This window comes from Euprymna scolopes, chromosome 38 (genome assembly GCF_053919585.1).
Source record: "Euprymna scolopes isolate OS-2025 chromosome 38, ASM5391958v1, whole genome shotgun sequence".
Classification (NCBI taxonomy): domain Eukaryota; kingdom Metazoa; phylum Mollusca; class Cephalopoda; order Sepiida; family Sepiolidae; genus Euprymna; species Euprymna scolopes.
The window spans coordinates 21,604,355-21,631,492 of NC_136519.1; the positions used below are offsets into that span (position 1 = coordinate 21,604,355).

General features: G+C 35.9%; 1 long non-coding RNA gene across 3 annotated transcripts; it reads left to right on the plus strand.

Moving 5' to 3' along the window:
- The first annotated feature begins 1,367 nt into the window (after window positions 1–1,367).
- Window positions 1,368–27,016, plus strand: LOC145263011 (uncharacterized). 3 transcript variants are annotated; one of them, XR_013864452.1, is made up of 3 exons: window positions 1,368–1,713; window positions 19,881–19,967; window positions 26,914–26,994. It is a non-coding gene; the product is annotated as an uncharacterized LOC145263011 (long non-coding RNA). The 3 variants fall into 3 exon arrangements; XR_013864451.1 differs by having other exon boundaries at window positions 1,369–1,713; window positions 19,881–20,027; window positions 26,914–27,016; XR_013864450.1 differs by lacking the exon at window positions 1,368–1,713 and adding an exon at window positions 7,679–7,843 and having other exon boundaries at window positions 26,914–27,015.
- The last annotated feature ends 122 nt before the right edge of the window (window positions 27,017–27,138 follow it).

Consider the following 27,138-nt stretch of genomic DNA (forward strand, 5'->3'; position numbering starts at 1 on the left):
ATATATATATATATACATACATATATATATATATATATATATATATATATATATATATATATATATATACATACATATATATATATATACATATATATATATATATATATATATATACATACATATATATATATATACATATATATATATATATATATATATATATATACATACATATATATATATATACATATATATATATATATATATATATATATATATATATATATAGTAATTTATAAAATATATATGGCGATTAAGCTACACTGAATATTTATTTCATTCACTCTAGGATCCTTCAGGCTTATGCGCGAATTTTGTGGCTTTCTGTCGTTTTTATATTCGCACCTTCTATTGAGATTTTAGTTAACCAATCAGCTTTCTAGTATCCACCGTGCCCTTCCTATCAGTCAATGAACATGCACTTAAAGAACAAAGGCCCATTTGATCTCTGGTTGACCTGATTCTTTGTGTGTGCTCTATTTAGCCTGGATATCTAGTGTCTTGACCTGTTTTAAATCTAGGTTAGGTTTTTTTTATGTTAGTTTACATACATACATATATATGTATGATAGTTTATGTATATGCATGTTTATTTATTTTATTTATTTGTTTATTTTCTATTGTTTTTATCAGTTTTAAAGTTATTTTGTATCTCTATCCTAGAGTAAATTTTATCCTGTGAACACAGTTGTTCTTCGCTATTTCTCTCCTACAGACTGTTATCCTCATCTTTATAGTTGTTGTTGTTTCAACAAGTTTCGGCCAACTAATCCTCTGTCCTTCTTCAAGTGATTAACCGACACGGGATAGGAATGTCGAGTCTTGTAACTGTATCCCCAATAATTACTGTCTTCCATAGTTGTTATTGTTTCACCGCGTTTTGAGTCAACTAATCTTCTGGCATGCATTGGGTAGGATTGAAACCGCTCTCTTCAGATAATGTTCACCTGGAGCCAAAGAAACTCAACGTTTCTATCCATTGCGCCACGGACCCTGAAGTAAGCCAGAGGATGAGTTGGCCGAAACGTGGTGAAACAACAACTATGAAGATGAGGATAATAGTCCGCAAAAAAGAATAAATGCACAACTCTATATTAATTAAAATTGAACTAGATGTTCGTTTGTTCGAACGCCTATGACTATCTGGATGGATGATACGAGCTGAATTGTGAAGTAAGGGTTGCACAATTCCTAACCTTTCCTGAATCAATACAGTTTGGTTCCAGTGGCAAGAAGTCCATAACGACTTGAAACAATGCCGAAATAAGCGGAGAGCCCATACAGCACCTGAAAGTCCCAAATGGTCACCCATTTTTAGTACTGACCAAGATCAACGATGCTTAACTTCGGTGATCTGACGGAAATCGTTGTGTCAATGTGATCGTGCCGTAAAATTTGGATTACTTAAGGAAGAATAGCAAAAATGCTTTTCGTTTAATGGCGGGGTGATTATCAAGAATCACTTTCGACCAATAAGCAGAGACGTAAGTGCCCAGGCCAATCAACGTCTTCGTTACAAATAGCTCTTTGCTAGAAATATTGCCGGAATGCCGTCTTGAAGGCAGGAAAATGGCGGACACAATTTTTTTTTTTTTTGTTTATTATGGGGTCGCAAACGTGGCTCATTAATTTCGGCATCGTGTCACGTCCATCCCTGGTTGGCAGGCAGTTCAGTAACAATATGGCGGATACCTATATAAGTAAAAGCAGGTAAGAATTGTATTTCGAATTGAATATGTGATATAAATGAGAGTTTAGTGCTTATGCAGGGAAGTTACCGCGCTATTTGTTTATGGTATTTTCAAGTTAAATTCACGTTTTACGGTATCTTTATTAAATTGTTAGGTGACCGTACAGAATGGTTACAACACACCCTCCCTATGTTAAGAATGGGTTTCTAAATAACGTTATTTCAGCACGATAAATTCTTTGCATGAATACCGACAGTTTTAACCGGTGAATGGAAACCTGTTTTTCTAGCCAAAAGTTTGTAACGATATCGTCTTTAAACGGTCTTATGAGAATCTCGTTTAAATTAGTTTCGGCTTCAAATGTTATAGAATCTCACTAGATGTCGAATGCGAAATACGGACGGTGATATTTTTTTTTGATAGGATGGAGAACATTGGTTTGCCTTTTAATCCACTTAAAATTTTCGATGTTCGTTATAGTATATTTGCACTGGTTCTCATGTGAAATTCAATTTTTTTACAATATCTTATTACACTAAGTGAGGGTACAGTATAGTTATTGACCCCTTCCCCCCCCCCCATCGTAAAGAATGGGCTTCTAAATAACGTTATTTCAGCGTGGTGCGTATTCTGCATAAGTATTTTATATGGGGGGGGGTTCTCGAGGCACTCGAAAAAAAAAAACTATAAAACCACCGAGATTTTGGTCTAATGTTGGTACTTGTACAGTTTAATCAAGACAAATGAAAATATCTGAAAAGATTATATTGCACGTATCCATTATGGAATGAAGTTCTCCGAAAAAAAAATTCACTAAATCTCATCAAGTGGTATTTTACTTATTTTTTTTATCTTTTTTTCACAGCGATTTGTTATATCGAGCAAAAGGTTCGATTTTTAGGAAGAAACGCTAGTAGTAAAGATGGGGAGGGAGTGAAAATGAAAATATCGAAAAAAGCTTGTATTGCACGTATCCGTTATGGAACGAAGTTCTCCGAAAAATAAATTTATTTAATTTCATCAAGTTTGTTTTTTACAGTGGAAAAACAATTTGTTATGATATCGAGCAAAAGGTTTGATTTTTTAGGAAGAAAAGCTAGTTATTAAAGATGGGGAGGGAGTATCGGCACTTTACATGGCGTTATCGGTACTTGTCCAGTTTAATCAAGACATTAAAAGATGAAAATATCGAAAAAAGGTTATATTGTACATATCCGTTATGGAACAAAGTTCTCAAAAAAAAAATTTCACTTAATTTCATCAAGTAGTTTTTTTTTTTTGTTTGTTTAACAGCGAAAAAACAATTTGTTATAATACTGAGCAAAAGGTTCGATTTTTAGGAAGAAAAGCTAGTAGTAAAGATGGGGAGGGAGTGTCGGTGTTTTACGTGAAGTTATCTCCCCGTGGCGTGTTAAAAATATACACAATGGCTGACTTCAACACGCTCTCGTAAAAACGTGTTTTTTCTGCTTAAAAAAAACAAAACAAAAAAAAACTACTCTATCAAATGAATTTTTTTTCCGGAGATCTTCAGTCCAAAACGGATACGTACAATATAACTTTTTGTCTTGATTAAACTGTAAACAGTAAAAAAATTGTTTGTAAACTGCAAAACTAAGTTGCTTGTGCAGTATAGTCATCTAAAAATTTCAGTACTTAACGAAGATTTCCGTGTCGTCACGCTCTAACAGATTTTTGAAGACCCCCCCCCCCAAGAAGCATGCAAATGGAGTCAAAAGGCCAGTGAATTTAATTTTATTACTTGATTGGTTTTGAATTTTTTTGCTCTCTGCTTAATATTGAAAAAGCATGGCGAATCTAGATCAATAAGACTTTTTTTCTTTTTTTTTTTCAAAATAGAAAAAATTAAATTTTCCATCTTATTTAAATACTTATGGGTTGGAATCAAGAGAATCTCAGTATTTTGTCCGAAAATCGCGAGCTAGTCTTGGAAATGAAGGAAGCAGTTTACGAATTTAATACTGCTACTTAAGTGTTCAGGTATTTAGTGTTGGGCTAGGGTTTAGAAAGACTCTTAACAAAAATGTTAATGAAAAATATGGCTTTCAAATTGTAAACTGTTTCTACAACTTTCGGGATTGGTCGTCTGTCTTGAAATCCTCTGATTATTCATTTCTTAAACATTTATTTCAATATACTTTTATTACATTTCTGACTCTCTTGATAGAGTATCTCTGTCAGCGTCGTGAGAACGTCTCTGGTACGGCAATTGCCTTCTTAGAGGATTAAACTATAGTCCATACACCCTAAAACGTCCCTCACATCCAGGAACAGTGTGTCGCCGAATACGTCTGCTGTTTGGGAGTGAACGCTTTTCTAAAACACTGGACAGTTTCTTTATATAAATAGAATTTTTGGTAGAGTTTGTCGAATTGCTTTGTTTTGTAAGTTATTAATAAAAAACGAATCCGAAATGTAAATTTTTGCTTGGTTTCCACCTTAATATTTTCAAAATGACAACTGCAGGTTTTCGGGTATACAGAAAACGAATATCGCATTTAAATTTTCCACAAGTTTTCCGGATTTTAAGCAATGCGATTTTTTGTTAAAAGTGGCCATTGGTGTATTACATTTGATTTTTTTTTCTCCATTTCGTTGGCACATGCGCAATTGGGAAAGATTAACACAGGATCAAATGAATGTCCATTCCACTTGTTAAACAACTCCAAAACGGCGTTTTTGACAAACTTTACCGATTTTTTTTTTTTTTTTTTTTTTTTTTTTTTTTTTTTACATCGTTCATTTCCGTATTACGTTTAAGTTATTTTAACTCAATTTTCTTACAAATAAATCTACTTTAACCTTTGACAACCATAGGGGCATTTTACAACGTATTGTTTTACTGTGTACGTTTTCAGCGTCCCAATTGTTTTTTTCGCGTTTAAATTAAACGATATATCAATTCGAATCATGCAGATTTACCCATAAGTATGGCAAGCCACTTAATTCAATGGCTGTACGTTTTTTTGTTTTTTTTTTCTCAAAAATTATAAACAGAACGACTAATAGAAATCTATTTTTAATATACTTACAGAAATGTTTCCGTTATGTCAAACTATTTACATCACAAGTGTCACGCTCATACATTAATTCCATAGCTAATGTAGCATACTGACCCAACGGGTCACGGGTTGTCTAGTATCATCTTAAACTAATTTGCGATGGATTAAAATATTTCGCCTTAAGGCAAAATACGCAAGAAAACTGATTGGAAAGTGGGAGCAACTCTATAAATATCGGTGTTATGACTATTAATCAATGTCGGGAATCGGAAAAATTGAACTTTTTGAGGAATTAAAATCTGAAAAAAATTTGACTTTAATTTCTGATTCCAAAAAACGATTTTTTTTAATTTAATTTTCTATTGCTGGTTATATATATATATATATATATATATATATATATATATATATCTGTAGAAATATTGTATATCAGTCTTTATATAATAAGCTCAATGTAATTACAGAGCAATATAGAATAAATGGCGTAATGGAAAAATTTAAAGGTATTTGCAGCTTCTCTTCCAATTTTCAGATGTCTACCATGTCCAATCGCATTTAAATTCCTTTTGACGGATTGATCGTTGCTATTTCTTCTGGGTTAAGAGCATAATGGATTCGCTGATTGATATAATAGATTGATTTTGCGCTACGAAACAGATACTGTCAATTATATAAGTTAACTGAATTAAAGGAATGAATTATAAAATGGTCAATATCATGAATTGTGGAATATAACTGTCATATATATATATATATATATATATATATATATATATATAAGGAATGAAAAAATACCAGCGGTGGTTGACGTTATGTTTTAAGAAAAATAGAAAAACCGAATGAAATTATTAAAAAATCAACGTTTCGTCCTTATTTTATAGGACATCTTCAGGATAATCTATGACTTTTTTTCTTACATTTTTATTTCAATTATCCTGAAGATGTCCTATGAAATAAGGACGAAACGTTGATTTTTTAATTTCATTCGGTTTTTCTATTTTTCTTAAAACATATATATATATATATATATATATATATTATATATATATCCCACTAAAATTTACTTTCAAATGTATTCTAGTTATCTTATTCTTCTACCTTACCAACATTGACTAATTTTCCTAAATTCATTGACAGTAGCAATAATCAATCATATCTCCTTATTTTGCACTCTAATCGACTATTTGAAATCGAAAAGATTAAAACTGCATTTTGGCAACTAACGTCGAACTAAAGCAAATCTATCTGGTTTTAAATGAGAAATAAATTAGTTGCGTCAATGTGTTCGATCAGTTGATATGAATATGTCTAGACAGATCACCTTGTTTAATATACGATCCGTTTCAAACGAAGTGCGTTTAAGCTTGCAATATTTTAAAAATGAAAACGTAGCAAATCTATAATTATTCAGAAATTAAAAAGAATCGAAATCCGTAATTGTATCGGAATTGTGAAAAAAAAAAAAACAATTTCCCCATTTAATGGGAACTGAAGTGTTTGTTCACATTTCATTTAGACTTTTGCAGTTTAGTAAAGTCAGGAAAGCAAGAAATGAATCCCAATGTCAAGCAGTACAGGGAAACTATTAGAGTAGATGGCTTCCTGACATCCAGGAACCTCAGTGAAGGGGTGGGATTTTACTGCTTGTTGGATTAATCGGGGGGGGGGTATATACGTCGAGAATGCTGAGTTCAACAGCCCATTCTATTAAAATATTACGGAAACGGGGGTGCGACATTGCGGCGATCGGATAGAGGTTGGAGCTTGGTTGACAGTACGAGACATTGGATTTATTTTTTATTTATTTTTTACGCTGTTTAAGAGTGAGACTACCGTCCAGATGTGACAACATATATAACCTTGTCTGTCTCTGAGGTACGGTCTCTGCTAAACTCCTTTGGTCTACAGATTTGAAACTTGATATATGGGTTTTTTTTTTTTTTTTTTTTTTTTAATAGCTGCTGAGGGGTCAAGTTTGTCACGTGGTTAAAATAAATAACTTAAGGATTTTTTTTTCCATTTTCTTCCTTCGACCCCGCCATAACGTCACGCTTGGGCTACAACTTCGTTATTTGCATACGTGTCACTGGCTTTGTTGCAATATGATTTGGGTAACACGGAATCTAAGCCAAAACATGCGTTCCAGCATCATTTGTTACTGTCTAAGAACGACAGCTGGATATCAATTTTAATTAACCGACTTTAACATATATATATATTTGTGCATGCATACAGGAGCACGTTAAGTGGACTTGCGCGGCTCTCCCTTCCCTTTGTCCATTAGTCCTCGCATTCCATGAGCGATCTTTCTGATAAAGAGGGAAGAATGGCTGTTTTCTAGGTCGGAATCTATTCCATCTAACTTGTCTTTGGCAAGTTTTGGCCTTGAAGTATATTTGGTCAATGTGCACTGGTTGTTTAACCTCCAAAGGGGGTTTATTCATAAAGCTGTTCTTAACATGGGGAAATTGGGTGTTTATTCCGAAAGGCTTTTTTTTTTTTTTTCTCAACCTCCCCGTAATCAACTTAAAAGTGGTCCCCCAGTGCATTTTCACCTTTTTATTTTGAATCTTCTTACATCAAGTGGTTTCATACCTTGTCTGGAGCAATTTCCAATAAAATTTAAATAACAATCGGAAACATTAAAGTCTGTAAATTCTCAGCTATAGAATTGCCGATATTGCTATATCTTCATCTATTAGTACCGTAGTATCTTTTAACGTACGTGTGTCACTGTTTCCTGACAAATTATATTTTCGGGAGATCCTATTAATAAAAAGGAATAGGTGATAAACATACTACGAACATTAAATTAGCATAAAAAATGCAATAATTTAATGTTCGTAGTATGTTACCACCTTTTTTTTTTTTTTAATAAATAGGATCTCTCGATCACCAAAGACTCAATGTTAAAAAAAAAAAAAAAAAAAAAAAAAAAAAAAAAACAGTATGGCTTTTGGGCCATGCGTGAAACTAAAATATAACTCTTCTAGCTAGGATTTAAGTGTAGTATCTATTGTCTAAAGTTGCTATAATGATATCGTGGTGTTTCCGTTCGCGCCGAGCGTCCATACAATGGTGATATCATCTTCCTATAAGATATTGGAGATAAACCGTAATAACCAGGTATATCCTGGCACTACATTAACCTGCTTACTTAAATACTTTTGCAGTTTTAACAAAAGGGATACAATATCGCAGGGTTATCATTCACGCTGAACGTCCACAGAATGACGAGCAGCAATATATTACATATGAAAGATGCCACTGTGGAATTTCCACAGGTCCCACTAGTAAAGTATTAATGTTAACACCGCTGGTCATACTAATGAGCAACCTTTCACTAAACACTTAAGTTGTCGTTTAATGTTTGCAGGTTGTACCACTTGTTTTCAGTTACAAAACCGGATGTTTTTTAGAAGTTTAACTTTCGCTTTTTTTTTTTCTTAAAGGAAAAAGCTATTTAGACAAACCAAAATTCATTAACAAAATTTACCATCACCAGGCAGCTATTAAAATATATTGAGTAACCCATGGCGCAGTGGTTGAAGTACTTGAAAAAAAAAAATCAATTGTAAAAAGTTACCTTCTTGAAGGTTCAATCCTCAGTGTGGATGACCAAAAAGTACAATTGCGAATTACTGAGGACCTCTATCCAGTCATGGCTGACGGAACGAGAGCACGCTACCCGTGTGAAGTAAAAGGTTCCGCACGAAATTCCGTCCAGATTCCCGAGTTCGGCAGAAACATTCCAGAGTTGGACAAGATACACCGGAAGGTCGGAAATTACATCGACTGAAACGTGAAAATCACACCCAGGATGAGAATAGTAGTTCGATGAATCCAAATAATACGAATAACTAATGCTCGTCTCAAATTCAGAAACATCTTTATTCTTTTTCGATTTGGAAAGTAACTCCCTACACTTTAAATTTGTTAATGAAACATGGCATCTATTTTATAGACGGCGAACTTTAAATTGACAACTGTTCTTTTTTAATTGCAGATTTGGCAACTATCAATTATTTGAAGTCCAACTTGGGTTGGCAATTATTTGCGTGGTTTCAGCAGGACGGAGTTACATGCCACGCAGTGCGCGATACTCTCAATTTGAGAAACCTTTAGAATGTGTAATTTCGCGTAATGGACTTCTCAAAGTACAATTTAACCCCTTTAAATTATGGACTTCAGCGATATGTAGAGTCCATATCTACGCTGATAAACCAGACACAATAGACCACTTGGAAGACTAAATTCGACGTTATTGACGATATACGGCCTAATTTAATGCGTAGAGTTGTAAAAATTAGACTTCGATTATACCATATGCATGAAAGTTTATTTAAATAATAAATGCCTAAATTAATCTTTGAAATAAACCATATTTTTGTATGAAATTATTCTGTTTTGATTTTAATTTAAAGTTCGTCGCCTTTCAAAAAACACCTTATTCTTACAAGAAATGAATGGTGTTAAATGAGTTGTGAGGTTACTCCTTACTTTTTTTCCCTTTACAGTCCTCGCATTCCATGAATGATATTTTTGAAGATGGAGGCGGAAATACTGTTTTGTAGGTCAGCGATTTTGACTTTTGATAGATAGAATTTAAAATCTCTCCGTAGTATAATTCGCCATTTATCTGTCAAGCTATTAATCTCTAATCCTGATTGTGGTTTAAAAGACCGTGTTGTAGTCTGTAGGGAGTCTTTGTGGCAACGTGTTCCATAATGATTAATGTTCTCAAGATTCGATTTAATTAGTTAATCAAATGAAAACTAACTTTTAAAATAGATGTATTTTCCCATTAAATAGGGGATAAAAACTAAAAATATAACGTTACCCAACACGTAGCCTCAGTCGCATAGCAAATAAAAATAGGTAAGACCTTCCACTCGCTTTTTTTTTTTTTCTTTCGTACATTTATTTCCTCATTGTTACCGCCGTGAAGTCACCCACGTCTCGAACGTTCTCTTTCCAAGATAGTCTTTCTGTTTTATAGTTTGTTTGTTTTTTATATATTTAATACTGACATCATTTAGCATGCATTTGCATATAGTTGTCCGCGCTAGGTCACAAATCCCAAGATTTCGCCTCAACATTTTTGTTCTCGTAAATTTGACCTGAGAATTTAAAATCGTATGAAACGCTGTTTTAATTTTAAAATTAATAACGGGGGCGAGGGTTCTCAATAAGATTCGGCGCTTCTTCAGAATAAGAACGAAAATAGAAAGTTATAAAATTTCCATTAATTTTTATTTCAATTTCGACTAAAACGAATGTCCTCGACTTAAATGCTATATCGCAATGAGTGACATTATTACGATATTACATGAAATGTGTAATTTCACGATCTATTGAGACGCCATAATTTTGGGAAATGTAACAAAACCGACTGCAGTTACCTAATCCGGTTCATTCTTTTTATTTTTTATTTATTTATTTATTTTTTTTTTTATTTATTTTTTTTTTTATTTATTTTTTTTTTTTTTTATTTTTTTTTTTTTTTACGTTTCAGTCGATGTAACCTCTGACCATCTTCAGGTGATGTCATTGGTGAATAGTGAAAAAATGTTTATTTGCTTTCCCAACGAACACAGCCGTTAGAAATTTAAAATGCAAATAGCGCCAAGTCTTTTATATATATATATAACTTCGGGTCCATTCCGGTTTTGATATGATGCAGATTTTTGAGATGAGGATTTATAATTTGCATTTGGACTATTATTCTCATAGAAATGAAAATCGGTCCAAATAATACAAAAAAAACCCATCTCAAATATACATTCAACTGTTCATTCTGTTTAAGTATAACATGCAATTTATTTCGAAAACTATTTTCATTAATTTTGTCATTTTTCGTAACTCCTGGATATAATTGTAGATATTGATTTTAATTGAAATTCAATATTTCGATTTTTGTTATTCCAAAGAAGCACCTAAAATTCATTGTCATTTATCGTTTAGAACCTCTGAAATAAATTTGATGGGTGAGAATTCCTTTTTAGAATGAAAATTTCTCAAAGCAATGAATGAAAACAACTAAAACATGGGTTCAACTGACGAGAAATCTTAAAAAATAAAAAAATAACTCAGAATATTAGACGTCTGGAAAGAATGGCGTTTCATGAAATGCATTCACAATGTTTTAATTTCAGTGTAATATTTTTGCGAATATCAATTGGTCGTGTATGATTTGCAAATTTAATTTATAAAACTCTGTCTCCATATTTTTAAACTCTCTTCCGAAACTAAAAGTCGCAAAGCGGCGCTAGGGGCCTCAAATGATTGAATTGTTTCATGGACCGTTTCTTTTATGTCTTTAACCGGTTAAATACTTTTTAAGGAGTCCAAATTGAAAAAATTATACATTTTGTACATTCATCTTAATTTATTTTTAATCGATTCATATTCATGTCACGTTGGTAGAGTGGTAACGTCACCAGCTTTGAATGTTACAGTTTTGGTTTTAATTCTAGCTGATGGCACCCAAATAATTTCTTTACTTTTGAAATCACGACTTTATAATAAATACGAAATCTGGACAAATGTTTAAGTATTTTACGGCCGGGCAAAGTTCTCCCCTCCCACTAGTCTAATTTATTATTTTCATTTATGAAACTCGTTTCAGACATGGCATGAAGCCACTTAAGGAGCTAAAAATACTTCAAGGTAAAAAAAAACAAAAAAAAAACTGGAATACTCCAACGTAAGAAACGGCAATTCTTCCCTCTTTGTCAAATATCGCGGCTGTCGAAAGTAAACCTAGTATGTACTTTCTACTCTCCTTACGTCATGACATTTCGAATAATCTTAATCTACGTTCTTTTTGGAGATTTCATTTTTTTTTTTTTTTTTAAATCTTAGATATTTTATGTTATTAAATTATAATCTCTGCCTCCAGTCAGAAACGTTAAATATAAAATTTCCAATGAAATCTATTATATAAAAGGAACGTGTGTGAGAGTTTGTTCCTTATGGACGCCTAAACGACTGAGCTTTTTATAAAATTTCATACAAAGGTACTTTATGTATCTGACAGTTTTCTGTCAGAAGGGCTTCGATAAGTGTCTATAATCGAAGGAATCCGATAAAAGAAACGATTTTGAAGTTAACGCCTTATGCAGCCTAACATAATTGTATTTGAGAAGTTTTATTACCACATAAGCAGAAATGACCGGCACATAAAATCAACAGTAGGTTCTTTTGATATGATAGGGGCGCGTTTAAAATGAATGTTTCTGTTTAGAGCACAATTGAACTTTGATACATTTTTCATTTTAAAACTTAAATTCCATCCATTATATAAAAAATATTTTTATAAAATGAACAGTAGGTCCTCTACAGTGCTATGTATGCTACAATGTACTGCGGACTCTCTACGGGAAGACATGTAATGCTTCAAAGTGCACCGCAAGAGTCCCCAACTAAAGCAAGTAATTAATCTATTTGGTTGAAAAATGGACGATTTCATTTTTTTTTTTTTTTTGTTTGTATTTTTAAGACGATGGAATACGGGTGAGTGAAACCTTCGATCCTCATTCTATCCCGAGTAACATCGAGTCTCCTTGCTAGTAAATTATAAAATCCGAATCCTCAAGTATTAAAAAGTTGGAATTACGAGTTCATACGACGATAGTTTAGTATATTTTCTCCCACGCGCTATTTTCGATAGTTATTTAATGTGATAAATGTAACTTGTTCGAAGTGCTTCAGGTCGTGATATTTTATGCTGACGGTTTGTTTATGCAGTTCTAATGATAATCTTTCGTTTTATATTCATTACCAGCTGTTTAGCACTTTTTTTTTTTCTACGAAATATACAACTGTGCTTGCAACATCGAACACTTTTTGTCTGACGTTCAGATTGACTAAACTCCCGTTCTCTGGACAGGAAAACCTTTAGGCCGAGGCAAAACTTGTTTTAATTCTTAAAAACCAATGTTTTACTTTGGTTTTAGTAAGTCAGCAAATAGGGACACCATATTAACGTAACGAAATGATAGTTGTCTCAAATTAAAGAATAATTGAAATGCATTAAAAGTTGAAATAACGAGCGTTTTATTTGAAAATTAAAAATTGGTAATACGCCACAAGAGTATCCGTAATTCTTCACTGTTCTCTGAACAACGGCTAATATGAATTCTAATTGATATACTTAATGTATATAATATATTAGTATGGATGCCGGGCGTTACCCGGTTGTTTGGAGGTGGGTTCAGCAAAGAAAAGTGGTAGTAGGAAGGCAGGCCCGAACCCGTACCGCGAACGAGGAAAAGAACGGAAAAAGTGACGTCTTTGCTGTTACGTCACTTCCGGTTTGCCGGTGGTCGTAAGTTTAAATTAAGGCTAGACAATCTAAGAGGGGATAACTTTAAACAATATCGGTGAAAAAAGCGACCCCTCTATATAGAAAAATGCCCAGTTAAGGGTGATTTTTTTTTTTTTTTTTTTTTTTTTTTTTTTTTTTTTTTTTTTTTTTTTTTTTTTTTTTGCCAATTTTTCGGTATTTTTTTGTCTTAAGGGTCGCGCTTCAAATGATACTGATCTTGTAAATCCGTCACCTCTGTCGAAAGTTTTTGGTAGACATGCAAACATACATACATTTATATATTGATAGCTCAAATTTTGGACCCGAACTGATTAAAAAAAGCTTGCTCTATCTCTGAATACCCTTTATGTAAAATTTGAAATGTTTATACCAGAAATTGAGTAATTTGGCAGACCGCAGAAGTCACTTTTTTAAACATTGACCCCTATTGTGACCTCCCCCCCCACCGTAACATTGATCCATTCATTTAGATTTAGATCCATGACCAAGGAACCTATATCTAAAATTTCAGTTGTTTAGACCCAAAATTGGCGGAGTTTGGTAGTTCTCAAAGGTCAAATCGCTGAACTTAGACCCCTTTACAGCCAAGTTTCTGGCCGAAAACGGATTACGAAGATTTTCCCAAATCTCAGTACTTTGTATATCAAATTTCGAGTCTCTAGACTTAAAAGTTATTGCGTATGGAAATGCGCGCGCGCTCACTCTGTAATATTATAATTGAACTGGTTAACTTAATGTATATGTAGAAACAAACAAACCTAGTATCAAAAATATCTTTGTTCAGATGTTTTGAGGAAGTGGTGGTTGATCAACACTGCTAGGGAGCCATTAATATACTGTTTTGTTTTTAAATCCCTGAAACAGTGTTTCATGGTAAACAACTGATGACCCCTTTAACTACATTAGTACTGTTGCTCGTTTATTTAAGTAAAATTATTCAGCAATGCACGTAATTGATAATCTGACAAAATAATTTTCCAACGAAGAACATTTACAGGTTTTAGAGCAACTTCCAAGACTTATTTCTCTCGAGTCACGTGCATAATTAAGTCTGACTTTTCAAGTGTTTAAGGAATGAGATAGAAAGTCCGACCGCCCCATCCTATGAAATAAGCTTTAAAAGAAACCTTTTGAGACTTTCCCCCCCCCCCCCCCGCTCGATTGATATTTTTTCTTTCTTGTAAACTTTTCAACTTGAAACTTTTCACTTGCTGATTAAGACATTCTTTTATATGAATTTGAAGAGTGGCAAAGCATTTTTCTTATTGTTTACAGAAATTTGTAGACTCGTACGTAATCATGTTTCAGCTTAACCTTAGGTTATGTTTCAAATAAATTTAAAGTAAATAAATTTATTAGACATCCGTTTAAAATGTTTAATCCTTCTAATAAAAATAATTGCCATTAATACAGCCAAACCGTGTAGGAAAAAAATCTTTTGCATCAAAAAGAATTAGTTTTAGGGGAGATGTTCGGGTGTGTAGTTTTGCAGAGACATTTGTCCGTTCCCAATTTTAAACAGGAAGTGTGTGTCCGTCCGTCCGTAAAATAGGCTTAAATATATTTTTGGTTAATGCAGATTGTGTATCATATTGTATTGGACCCAATATAGTAATGATTTAAAGTTACTCGTGCGCGACCACCGAGAATCAAAACTAAAACGTTTGGCCTATGATTTAATTTTTCCTTTGGCGTTAATGCCTGAGCTATGAAGACATGTTTGATTCAAGGCTAAAAATCAAAACGTGAACCAATAGCTATTTCATTACGCATGCATATTCGTAATGCTGTCGTTCGACCTTCATCTGGCAAATTTTATTTTAATTTTCATTGATTGCACCGATTTTCCCCAAATATAAACTTTCGCATAGGTTCGAATACTCTATATATTAAGTTGTTTTTTTTTCATGTCTGTAGATCAAAAACTGACATGTGTGTTTACTATAACCTTTTTACGCAAATATTATGCAAGTATAACTCATGTAAAATATCTGCATGAATATAATTACATGTAATAGTTAACTAAAGATCATCCCATAAGAAAACCGAAAAACTAATAGGGAATTAAAATGAATGTTTAAAAGAATATGCAAATTAGCTAGATCTTTTTCAGATGAATGCAATTCCACGACCCATATATAACAAAGTTGCATTACTATTTTAAATAAATAGAAAAGGGTTTTTAATATGAATATATCACTACACACAAAGAATTAGGAGTGAAGATATACCGGGTCTAAAATGTATTACTTCGAATTACAATAAAAAGCATATATTTATGAACAGTGATATAGACTAGCTGCGACAAATGCAATTAAATATTTAGATTCGTGGCCATTCTCCAGACGCTGCTGATAAATCAGATTCGAAAGTGTTACTAAACGGGGCATTACAATATACTCCTGGGTTACATTTTCTACGCCTTGTAGACACGTATGATAGAAATAGACAATTGTCAGTTTCAGAGGACTCGTATAAAGAGTCGATCAGAAAATAGATTTAGACAATCATCGCAAATCTCGGTATTCCACTTTCTACTACAGTTCCACCTCTTACAGGTCAACAAGGAGTTTTAAAAAAATTCTTAATACGGATGTCTAATTTTTTTTTTCTGCCTATATTCACACATACCATTTTCTTAATCCCTATCTGTGCCTAAAACTTATCGAAAATTCCAGTTTCTTTCCTAGAACTACTTGTCTGATATATAATACTGCGGGGCTGATTCCAGCTGACTATAATATGGTTATTTTCAAGTCCAATATAAACAAGTTCTTAAGTCCTTCTCTTAAATAGTCAAATTCTACCCAATGTCTATTACTGATTATCATGATGTTGTCTCGCTGGCTACCTGCCGCTTATCTTAGAGTGGCCGTTGGACCTTGATGTGGTAACCCACTAGTAAAAACAAAACTTGGAAGAAAGTGGAAAAATTGTTCTAGATTGAAATTCTTGCAGTGATAAGTTTATTTTGGTATCACATGAATGTGATGTGGATGCAGCTGTCTATAGAAAGACTCTGACTTTAAGACGTATGCGTGACAATGGCACGTGAGTGTAAAAAGCTTAATCGTAGTCGATTCAACATAGTGCGATCAAAATTAGACGTTCATTGGATAGGCGATGCCTGGGTTGGTAGGTGAGGTAGTTGGATATGAGACGTGACTGGGAGGGGGGGTCTTACTGGCGTAATTTCTGAATTTTTTCGGTTTTTATAATCTTGGCGAAATATCGTAATGAAACGAAGTCACAGAGACATGTGCAACAGCAGTAACACCTCACGTCTGCAAATGACAAAGCTGTGTCGCGAGGTGACATCACGGCGAAGGAGGAAAATGAAAAAATCAAATGTAGTCGCGGGAAGAGGAAAAACGTGTTGGCACAGTTTTTTTTCTTTTTTTCTTTTTTTTTTTTTTTTTTTTTCTTTTAATCGCATGCTGGCATAAGGAATTCTAAGCACGTGTCGGTGTGACAGGAACTTTTAAAACTAGATGCAATCCGAACTTTAAACAAAATTGTCGGATGACTGCATGCGGTTAGGCGAGCTGCTGACTTATCAGCTGATTGTAGCTGCGGACTGGGAAACTGTTAATTTACTCTGAGAGGAAAAGCAGTGATGCGACCAGATTGTCGCTGGCTTGAAAAATTGTTTGGTTTGGTGAAACGACCGTTAATAAATGCCTTTTATGTAAAGATGTTACGTTACAATAGGGCTCTTAGTATTTAACTGGAGACCTTTTTGATTTGACAAAAATAAGCATTTTTGTATTTTTTCAACCGATGCTGCGTAAAGTTATTTCTACATGAACCCTTTTGAAAAAATTTTCTTACACTTTGCAAGACGAACACATTACAACATATGTAAAAGATTAGAATTCCTATCCAATATTGTTTATTACATCACGAAATAAATGTAAAATATTGTGAGCAAATCGTGTATTTTACAATGAAATAACTGTCGGTAGTATTGTCAATGTTGATGTTTGCTATTTTAGTTTTGACTTGCAAGGATACCCGACGTTGCCCGGGATTGAATGGTCAAATGTCTCGCTCGCATATTGCTGTCATCGAAATTTAAAATCCCCCCCCTTTTTTCCAATCAAATCGATTGCCTTCTCTAGTAAGAGACCCATCGCGGTGCACCGGGAGAAAGCTTCACATGCCTCCTTGTGTTCACTTAGTTCACAAATTGTGGTCTACATTGCACTGTAGAGAACCTGTTTATTTTATAAATGTGTATCATAACTGCTTGAATTAAATTTTACAGTGCAAAAGTCAAGTATCCTGTTTCAACTGTGCTTTAAACGGAAACCTTCATTGCGAATGTGGCCCTGTCATATAAAAAAAAGAACCTGTCAATTTTGTTTAGCCTTTCGATTTGTCTTCTCAAATTGACTTCTGATTTTAAGCTGTGCCAGGTGTTAACTTTGATCAAAATCGCTTGTTCCTTTCATCGGAGTATTTCAATAATCGAAGATATTCCAATGCAAGCCCTACCCAAGAACACTGCCAGACACATTAAGTACATTTGTGTGAAATTTATAGAAATCGTTTCAGCTGTTGTGGAGTCTATATGAAACGAACTCTCGAGCACAGCTCATCCTATATTATAGTAGATAATTTTTCCTTTATTTTATTTCCTTTATTTTCAAAAAAGGATAACATAACAACGCATGATGGGTAAAGTTGCATTTGAAAGCGAGACTAAAATGTACTCTTTTAATTCTGAGCAGATATACCCCACTGCTACTTAGAAGGTTAACACTGACACACTGACAAATACAGGGCGTCCAAAAAGTCACTGAAAGGTAGATCTGTCATTTTACCTTTTTTTTTTTTTTTTTTTTTTTTTTTAGTTACTTTACAAATAATATTTTAGAAATTATGGATAAGTATAGCATTGAACAACATTAGCAAATTGTGAAATTGTTTTACCAAAATCAGGGTTTAAGTGTTTTGACTCAGAGCCTATCGTCGGCATTTTCATGTAAGAAATAGCCCAAGCTACAACATAATTCGACACAAACTCTATAATTGAAGGAAAACATCAGGAACGAAATAAGGGAGTTAAATTGCAATCCAGAGATTCTGCAATCTGTCATGTTTTGGAAAGAGCACAAATATTCGAAGCTGAAAATGGGCAATATTTAAGACAATTTTTCATAACTAAAAATTGTTTTAATTTTGCATATTTTTTATTTATTTTTTTTTATTTTTTTTTTTTTTTTTTACTATTTCCCAATGTCTTAGTCAGATTGTTAAAATTACAGAAATTTATCAAAAATAATCTATTCAAGTTCAAAATCCTTCAGTAACTTTTGGAGTCAATGTATACACTAATGAGCAAAAAAAAAATGGGTCAGGAGTGGAAAAAAGAGGAAGAAATCGATTTTTCAATATTTCTCTATGAATTTTTAATTTTCATTGAAAATTTCTATTTTGCAGATCATTATTTTTGCATATAATTGGAAAAATTAATTCTAAAAATCGTAAGACCGCATCTTGGCGAGAATATAAAACCCGAATTGCAGGATTAAGGCAGTCCAAAATGAATTACTAGCAGATATTTGATATTAAAAGAAAAAGTGAAGACATCTCTTTCTGTAGTGAAGTGAATTGTAGAATGCTTGGTAAAAGGGAAATCTGGGTCTGGTCACCCTAGAGCATTCATTTTGAAGGACGACCAAAGGCCTAAATTAACTGTTTTGAAGGATTGAAAAAAACAACTTATGTTGACTATAACAAAGAATTCGAAACGGGCTGGAAATTCTTTCTAGATATACAATATCTACACGGATGAAAGAAATGGGACTTTCTAAAAGGTGTACGAAGAAACCATTTTTATCTAAGAACATCAATGATAGAAAGATTTTTCTCGTATTATGGCAAGACAGATTCGAACTGGTTCAGGAATGTTTTCTGGTCAGATGAATCAAGATTTTGTCTTATTGATGCTCCCGTATGGTTCAAGTGAAGAACTGGAGAAAGATTTTCACCAAGTTGCAGAATGGAGGGATAATGGCATAGGGAACTTTTACTGTAGCAACAGTTGGAAACTTATTAGATGTGAGAAGTCAATCAATGCAAAAGAATACATTCTAATATTAGAAACAAGACTGTTACCAAGTATCCAGAAGCTGGGAATATCTCAGAACATTATTTTTCAACACGATAATGCCCCTGCACACACTGCTTAAGTCACAAAAAATGGTTTTCTGAGAACTCAATTGATGTGATATTTGGCTAGGTCAAAGCCCCGATTTAAACCCAGTCGAGAATATTTGTTCCACAATATCTCGTGCATTGGATGGAAGAACTTTTTCGAACAATGACAAACTATGGGAAGCTGTGCAAAGCGAATGGAATAGCATCTCCTCTTCAGTGTTCCACTTTGGTTGAGAGCAATGTCTAAAATTATTGATCTTTCTAAAAGAAATCAAAAGGGAATGCGATTAAGGCTCCTTGTTCAATATAGCTTTTAGTGCAATAAAATTTGTTTGGCTTTTTTTTTCTCACGAGTGTATACTATTATTAGTATATTTAGGCAGTATTTTTATTTTATGCATGTTTTGAACGGCAGGATAATTTTTTTTTTTTTTTTTCCATTTGGTGGGCCAATGTTCGAATGTCCCTTTCGAGTATAAAAAAAGAAAAAATTCCTAGTCGCGAACGTTTTCGATTTCAAGCTAGAGATAAAAATACGTTTTGAATTTATTCAAAAGGCGATTAAAATCATTTAAACTCTTTAAGAACACTTAAAGGTTCCCCCTCATATTTTATGTAGATCAATAATTCCTATTATGAATTTATCAATTTCTTTTGTTTCTTTTTCAGGAATTTGTCAGATGGGAGTTATTTCTGAATAATAGACCCGCCATATTGGACCGCAATCCAGCACATCAGTTTAGAGCTTACAGGGAGGTAACCCCACTGTTGACAAATTTTTAAACTTTAAAGTTAATTGATCTCCTATCTGAACAGGTATTTCCAGTTTTTACTGTAGTCGTACATAAGTAGCTCAAAGATGATTTCCAAGCTTAGTCTCGTCGGAGACTCAAATGATCTCCAAGGATCGGCGCTCATCCGTTTTAACATACTGCATATAGATAATTTATTACAGAAGATCTACGGTGCTATATATATATATAATATATATATATATATATATATATATATATATATATGCGTGTGAGAGTGCCGATCTTTGTCAGACCAGTTCTGAATATACGACACTACTACGTTTGGAATTCATAAATCCGATTTTTTTTCCACAATAGAGCAACTTCAATTTGTACCAGACTATGACTCTCATACACTGAAGACATGTTCACAAAAGTAACTACGACCTTTTGGTTTTATGTATGCATTTAGTGTTTGTATTGGATGGTCAACTTTTGATAACGAAAGTCGGCTTATTGGTCTTTTTATATAGAAATCTCCAAAGCATGAAGCCACTTGATGTAAAGAGCTAAAATATACGTATACTACAAAAAAAGTCAACGATTAATATTAGATGGATAGATTCCGATCAATTAAATAGCCATTCTTCCCAATTTATCAAAAACATGGCGCGTGGAATATGAGGACTAAAGGACAAAATAAGGGAAGTGAGCGTTACGAAGCTGCTGAAAGGAAACTAAAGATCTACGGTCTGCTCTTATTCGTGATGTAGCTGGTTTGATCTTGAGCCATAAGTTGATCGTGATCTGTAAATGTGATAGCCTAGGGATATCTGGCACTAACTTTTGGAACCTGTTGTTCGTTTCTTCGGCTTGGATTTGGCAATGTTAGCATGTTGCCAAAGTTTTGGTAAAACTAATGGTTTATGACCAAAAGCATCGCTGTTTCTTCCAAATGTTGTATTAACTTGTTGATGCGGTCCAATCTAAGGGTTTTATATTACTTAACCTACGACCAATAGCGGTATTAAGTTTCTTTATCAACTTGGTCGCTTTATGATGGCCGTGTGAAATTTAGCGTTTCTATTGGTTGGAACTTTCAACAGCGACTACTGCAAATAAATTTTGGTGCAATAGACTTGTCATTGATCTTGACCTGTGTTCTGCTGAGTTTTCTGGCATGGTTTAAAGATTTGACACGTGAATAAAAATGCTGTTAAGGCAGCCTTCTTTTATGCATGCAATTTAGTGCTCGGATTGTTAACCTTTTCAATTCTTTAAGTGTTTCTGATTTTAAGGAATTCTTTAAGACTAACATCTTGCCTGATATATATATATATATATATATATATATATATATATATATATATATATATAGACACCGCTTCTAGGCATTCTGTTTATCTGCATCCGCAATTCTTGTAACTGTTGGCTTATACAGCCTGCGACTTAAGAGACTGGGTTGTTAGTTTTACATCTTTAGTGATCATTGTAAAAATTATAAGGGCAATGCGAAAGTTTCCATGTTTTCGTAGGAGCGTTTGGCATACTAGTTAGTGTTTGTCGAGGCTGTCCTCGTAGGACAGCACATAATTAAATCTGATGACGCATTTTTCATTTCGTCCGTTATCAGTATTATTTTCACAAGCTTTCGGTCGATGTAACCGTATTTTTTCCATGACAATGTTTTATGAGTGTTGTGCTTTTAAAATTGTCTAGAGTTTATTTACTGGTATTACAGCTAGTGTTATTCGGAGTGTAGACTTTTCTCGTTTTTAAGGAGAAACTAAATTAGTATCTTGGCGAACAGTGCATTTATGGTGTCACATGTACTTATACACGACTATACTATCTTTAACAATCCTTTCCAACATACAATAGTTGAAGAGTGCTCAAATTTTGTAATATTAGGTGAGTAAAAGTAGACTTTAGGTTCACTTACGGTAGAGCGTTCTCTTTGTCTTCATATTACATAAGCGACCTTTCTGGCAAAGGGATAAGAACTGCTGTTTTCTGGGTCGGAATCTGTCTATGTAAAGCCTAGAAATAGAAAGTGGATCTTCGGTTTACTTTAGGTAATCTCGTTACTCTGGCTTCTTTTATTTTGGCCTTTACTATTCCCTTTCCATTGATGTTTCTGACACGGAGGGGGGGGATAACTGCTGTATTCTGGGTCTCAGAATCTAACATTAAAGTAACATTTTTTTTTCTTTAGTTCTTGCATGCCTTGTTTGAGGGCAATGTCTATTAAAATTACCTGCAAAATAGTAAAGGTGACGAGTAACAATATAAACACGAAAATCGTTATCGTTCCTGATCAGTTTAGAACTGCAAATTTTCTTTCTAATTCTTTACGCTAAACTAGTAAAAACTGACTATCCCTGTCAAAAAAAAAAAAAAAAAATTAAAAAGTACGAGCGCATACATATTGACGCTTTCGCGTGCCATCTTCATCATAGCATGTGAAAGTAAAATCCCATCCGCCTCAGTCTTTGTAGCAGTGACTGCGACACGCGTTTGTTTTCCTGCAGTCCCCTCCGAAATCGTCACGTTTTGACTGGATGCGGAAGTTTTCGTCATCTGTCCAATTTATCTTAGGGTTAGAGGGTTTACATGCTAACATCTTAGCCATTCAGCTTCCCCAGGTTAACTTGTGATGCTATCATATCTTCATCCTCTAGTATCCGATGAAGATGAACAGTAAGAAATATTTATTCCTCAGTTATCAATGACCCTTTCAAATCTCGATTCCGTTTGAGTAATAGATGTGACTTTTTTATTTTTTTTTTTACCTTTTCTTTTGAAAGGTGTCGATAAATCCTTTAGTATTCTCTTATCCTCGTTGACAATGGTTATGGTAGACAATTTCTTATCTAAATTTAACGGTGTGCCGTGAACTTTCGCATGCTCCCTATTTCATTTGTGTGTGGAGACAACGTTTTCATGTGGTCAATTCCCTTTGATAGTGACTATAAACATTTTAACAGTCCAACTGACAGGGGGTAATTTACACTTTCATAAAATTCTAATTTTCTAGATTGACGAAAAGAAAAGCTTATATCTGTTTCATTGGCAGTCTAAATTACATTTCGCCATTCCTATTGATATCTACTCTTGCCGGACGGTGCGACTGTAGATGCTACGATCTCTTATCTCCCGACGATGTGACAGAACGTTACCATAGCCTTTTCATGGATAAACATTTTGTAACCTTGAGAATGACATTATCCGCCTTTTGATTATGACGATTTGTAATATTACATTCTCTCCCCGTTCCCTCCCCACCCACCCCCAGTCTTACGAGTATGACGACAGATGCTACATGATCTTTCCACCTAACAAAACCCTGCCTTGAGAATATCACAATTGACGTTACATCACCGACCCGCCTCAATCCAGCCAGCCCCGCTTTGAGAAGATCACGATAGTTGCTACGACACTACCGTCCCGCTCCGATCCACCCAGCCTCGTCTTGAGAGGATGGCGACCGATGCTACGACGTATGACCCGATCTGCCTTGAGAGGATGATGACCGACGCTACGACACATGACGTGACCCGACCCGACCCGACCCGACCCGTCTCAATCCACCAAGCCCCGCCTTGACAGGATGACGACCGACGCTACGACACATGACGTGACCCGACCCGACCCGACCCGACCCGTCTCAATCCACCAAGCCCCGCCTTGACAGGATGACGACCGACGCTACGACACATGACGTGACCCAACCCGTCTCAATCTACCCAGCCCCGCCTTGAGAGGATGACGACCGACGCTACGACACATGACGTGACCCGACCCGACCCGTCTCAATCCCCCAGCCCCGCCTTGAGGATGACGACCGACGCTACGACACGTAACCCGACCCGTCTCAATCCACCCAGCCCCGCCTTGAGAGGATGACGACCGACGCTACAACACATGACCCGACCCGACCCGTCTCAATCCACCCAGCCTCGCCTTGAGAGTGACGACCGACGCTACGACACATGATGTGACCCGACCCAACCCGTCTCCATCATCTCAATCCCCGGCTTAAGAGGACGGCGACCGACGCTATGACGTGACCTGACCCGACCCGACCCCACCCAACCCGTCTCAATCTACCCAGCCCCGCCTTGAGAGGATGACGACCGACGCTACGACACATGACGTGACCCGACCCGTCTCAATCCACCCAGCTCCGCCTTGATAGGATGACGACCGACGCTACGACACATGACGTGACCCGACGCGTCTCAATCCACCCAGCCCGCCTTGAGAGGATGACGACCGACGCTACGACACCTGACGTGACCCGACCCGTCTCAATCCACCCAGCTCCGCCTTGATAGGATGACGACCGACGCTACGACACATGACGTGACCCGACGCGTCTCAATCCACCCAGCCCCGCCTTGAGAGGATGACGACCGACGCTACGACACATGACGTGACCCGACCCGACCCGTCTCAATCCACCCAGCCCCGCCTTGAGGATTACGACCGACGCTACGACACGTAACCCGACCCGTCTCAATCCACCCAGCCCCGCCTTGAGAGGATGACGACCGACGCTACAACACATGACCCGACCCGACCCGTCTCAATCCACCCAGCCTCGCCTTGAGAGTGACGACCGACGCTACGACACATGATGTGACCCGACCCAACCCGTCTCCATCCTCTCAATCTCCGGCTTAAGAGGACGGCGACCGACGCTACGACGTATGATCCGCCCACCCCCGCTCTGAGAGGATGACGACGGATGCTACGACATAGACCCGATTTGCCTTGAGAGGATGGCGACCGACGCTACGACACATGACGTGACCCGACCCGTCTCAATCCACCCAGCCCCGCCTTGAGAGGATGACGACCGACGCTACGACACATGACGTGACCCAACCCGTCTCAATCCACCCAGCCCCGCCTTGAGAGGATGACGACCGACGCTACGACACATGACGTGATCCGACCCGTCTCAATCCACCCAGCCCCGCCTTGAGAGGATGACGACCGACGCTACGACACATGACGTGACCCGACCCGTCTCAATCCACCCGGCCCCGCCTTGAGAGGATGACGACCGACACTACGACACGTGACCCGTCCCAATCATCTCTCACTATTTCCAATGTGCGAAGGACAATTTCACGTTGTAAAGAAACTGTTTTATTCCGATTTTTTTTTCAATTCCTATAATCCTGTAATAGTTTACGTTTAATGTCTTATTCTCATCGGGTGACAAACCCTGTCACATCTTACATATCCCGTCCAACAGGATCATCGCAACCATGTGGCAACTGACATTCATATCGGCATTGTAATTCGGATTGAATTAATCTCGACACTTTCACGTGTATATCCCATTCTTCTGACTCTTTCATCCGACGCTCCCTCAACTCTATATCTCCGTCAACATACGTTCTTTGATTTGACTGCTTTTTTATCCCCCCCTGGACAAAGGAGGGAGTTGACCAAGTAATTCACTTCCGTTCGTTTGTTAGAAGTTTTCTTAATAACCACTTATTGATTATTTTTTTAAATTTTGCACAAACATTAGTAAAAGTAAATGTTTCCCTCATAGAGGGGAGGAGGCGCATGTTCGGCTCTTTTTTTTTTTTTTTTTTTTTTTTTTTGTAATCTCTTTTAAACAGAACATTAAGCCACTTGATATAAAGAGCTAAAAATACATCAAGGTAAAAAAAAACCCCAAAAAACTAGCTAACGGTAAATTTTAGATTAATATATGGGACCCAGCAAAGAGCAACTCTTTCCCCTTTGTCAGAAACATCGTTAATGGAATTTGAAGACTAAAGGATAAAATAGGGGAAGTGAGACTTGCGAGGTTGTCGTAAGTAAACCCAAGGCCATTACATTATGACTGACTGCCGGCGCTTCCATTCGTCATGCTATTTGCAGCAGCCACTATCCAATTGATCCTATCACGTTATGATAGCCTCGGTTAGGTGACTGCTGACGCTTCCGCGGCTCTTCCATTTCTGTTTGCTATTGAGTAAAACCCAGGCCTTTTCAGTTTAAAATATTTTCTTTAATTGCAAGTATTGCTTTCAAGTATGTATTCTATTAAATCCATGGGCTAAACCTCCTGATATTTTGGCTCTACTGACCCATGACGCTTTTTAACCACCCTCTGTAACGTGCTGGCTGGTTTTGATAACACAGTTTCAAGGTGGGCGGCCATTGTCTCTTAAAGTCGTTTAAGTTCTTAACCGGGCTCTTTCAGAGCAGAAAACCCGGGGGTCCCGGCCAGGGGTCGTTCTTTGTGGCGGTTAACAAGACAAATGACATCTATGTACATTTTCCATGTTACTATCGATGTGATGCTATCGACATTCCTTCTCTCAAAGTGTAAGAAAGTAAAAAAGAAAAAATAGATAAATAAAAAATATAAAAAAACAAGCAGAACAATAGAGGAAGTGTATCACCAAGATAGACACAGCTGAATATGAATGTTAATCAAGCTATGTCGGATAAGACCGGACTGTTTACGTACAGTTTTAGGTATGATGAGGAGTTTTGTGATAGTTGCGAACAGTCTTGGGTTTGCGACTGTTGACGACCGTTAAGGGAGTTGCAAATTTGTTTGGATCAATTCAAGAGAGCTTTGAGATCGAGATGAGTTGACCTCTATTGACAAACATGTTCTCGATAGAACGTGGGTATGGATATTATCGTGTATAAGTTCGATGGAGTCGCACACAGTGCAACTGATATTTGTAGAATGTAATACGCACCCCCGTCCATCGGCAGCTGTCAGTATGAGATGACGACACTGCCAAATGAGAAAACAAAGAAATTTGTGGCACACGGCGCTGGGATCGTGCGATTTTGGGGCCTTGTATATTACTAAGTGTAAGGAAAACGAGGCTGTATGTAATTTTTTTTTTTTTTTTTTACATAAAAAGGAATATACTGTCGCACCCCCAAAACTGAAATTTAATGATTTTGTTTACTTTCAGAAAGCTGAAACTGCATTGACAACACTGAAAATGGTTTAGAAAAGTGATCTCCCATCAATGTGAACGATTTTATAAGAATCGGAGCTTTTTACAAGAATCTGTGCTTCTTGTGTTTCTATTTTGGACACGTATCTTAATTGACAGAAAATGGCACGCAAATGCACAAATCATCCTGATAGGTTCTTTTACATATGTGGAAATGTGATTCTTGCTCGTCGACTCGTT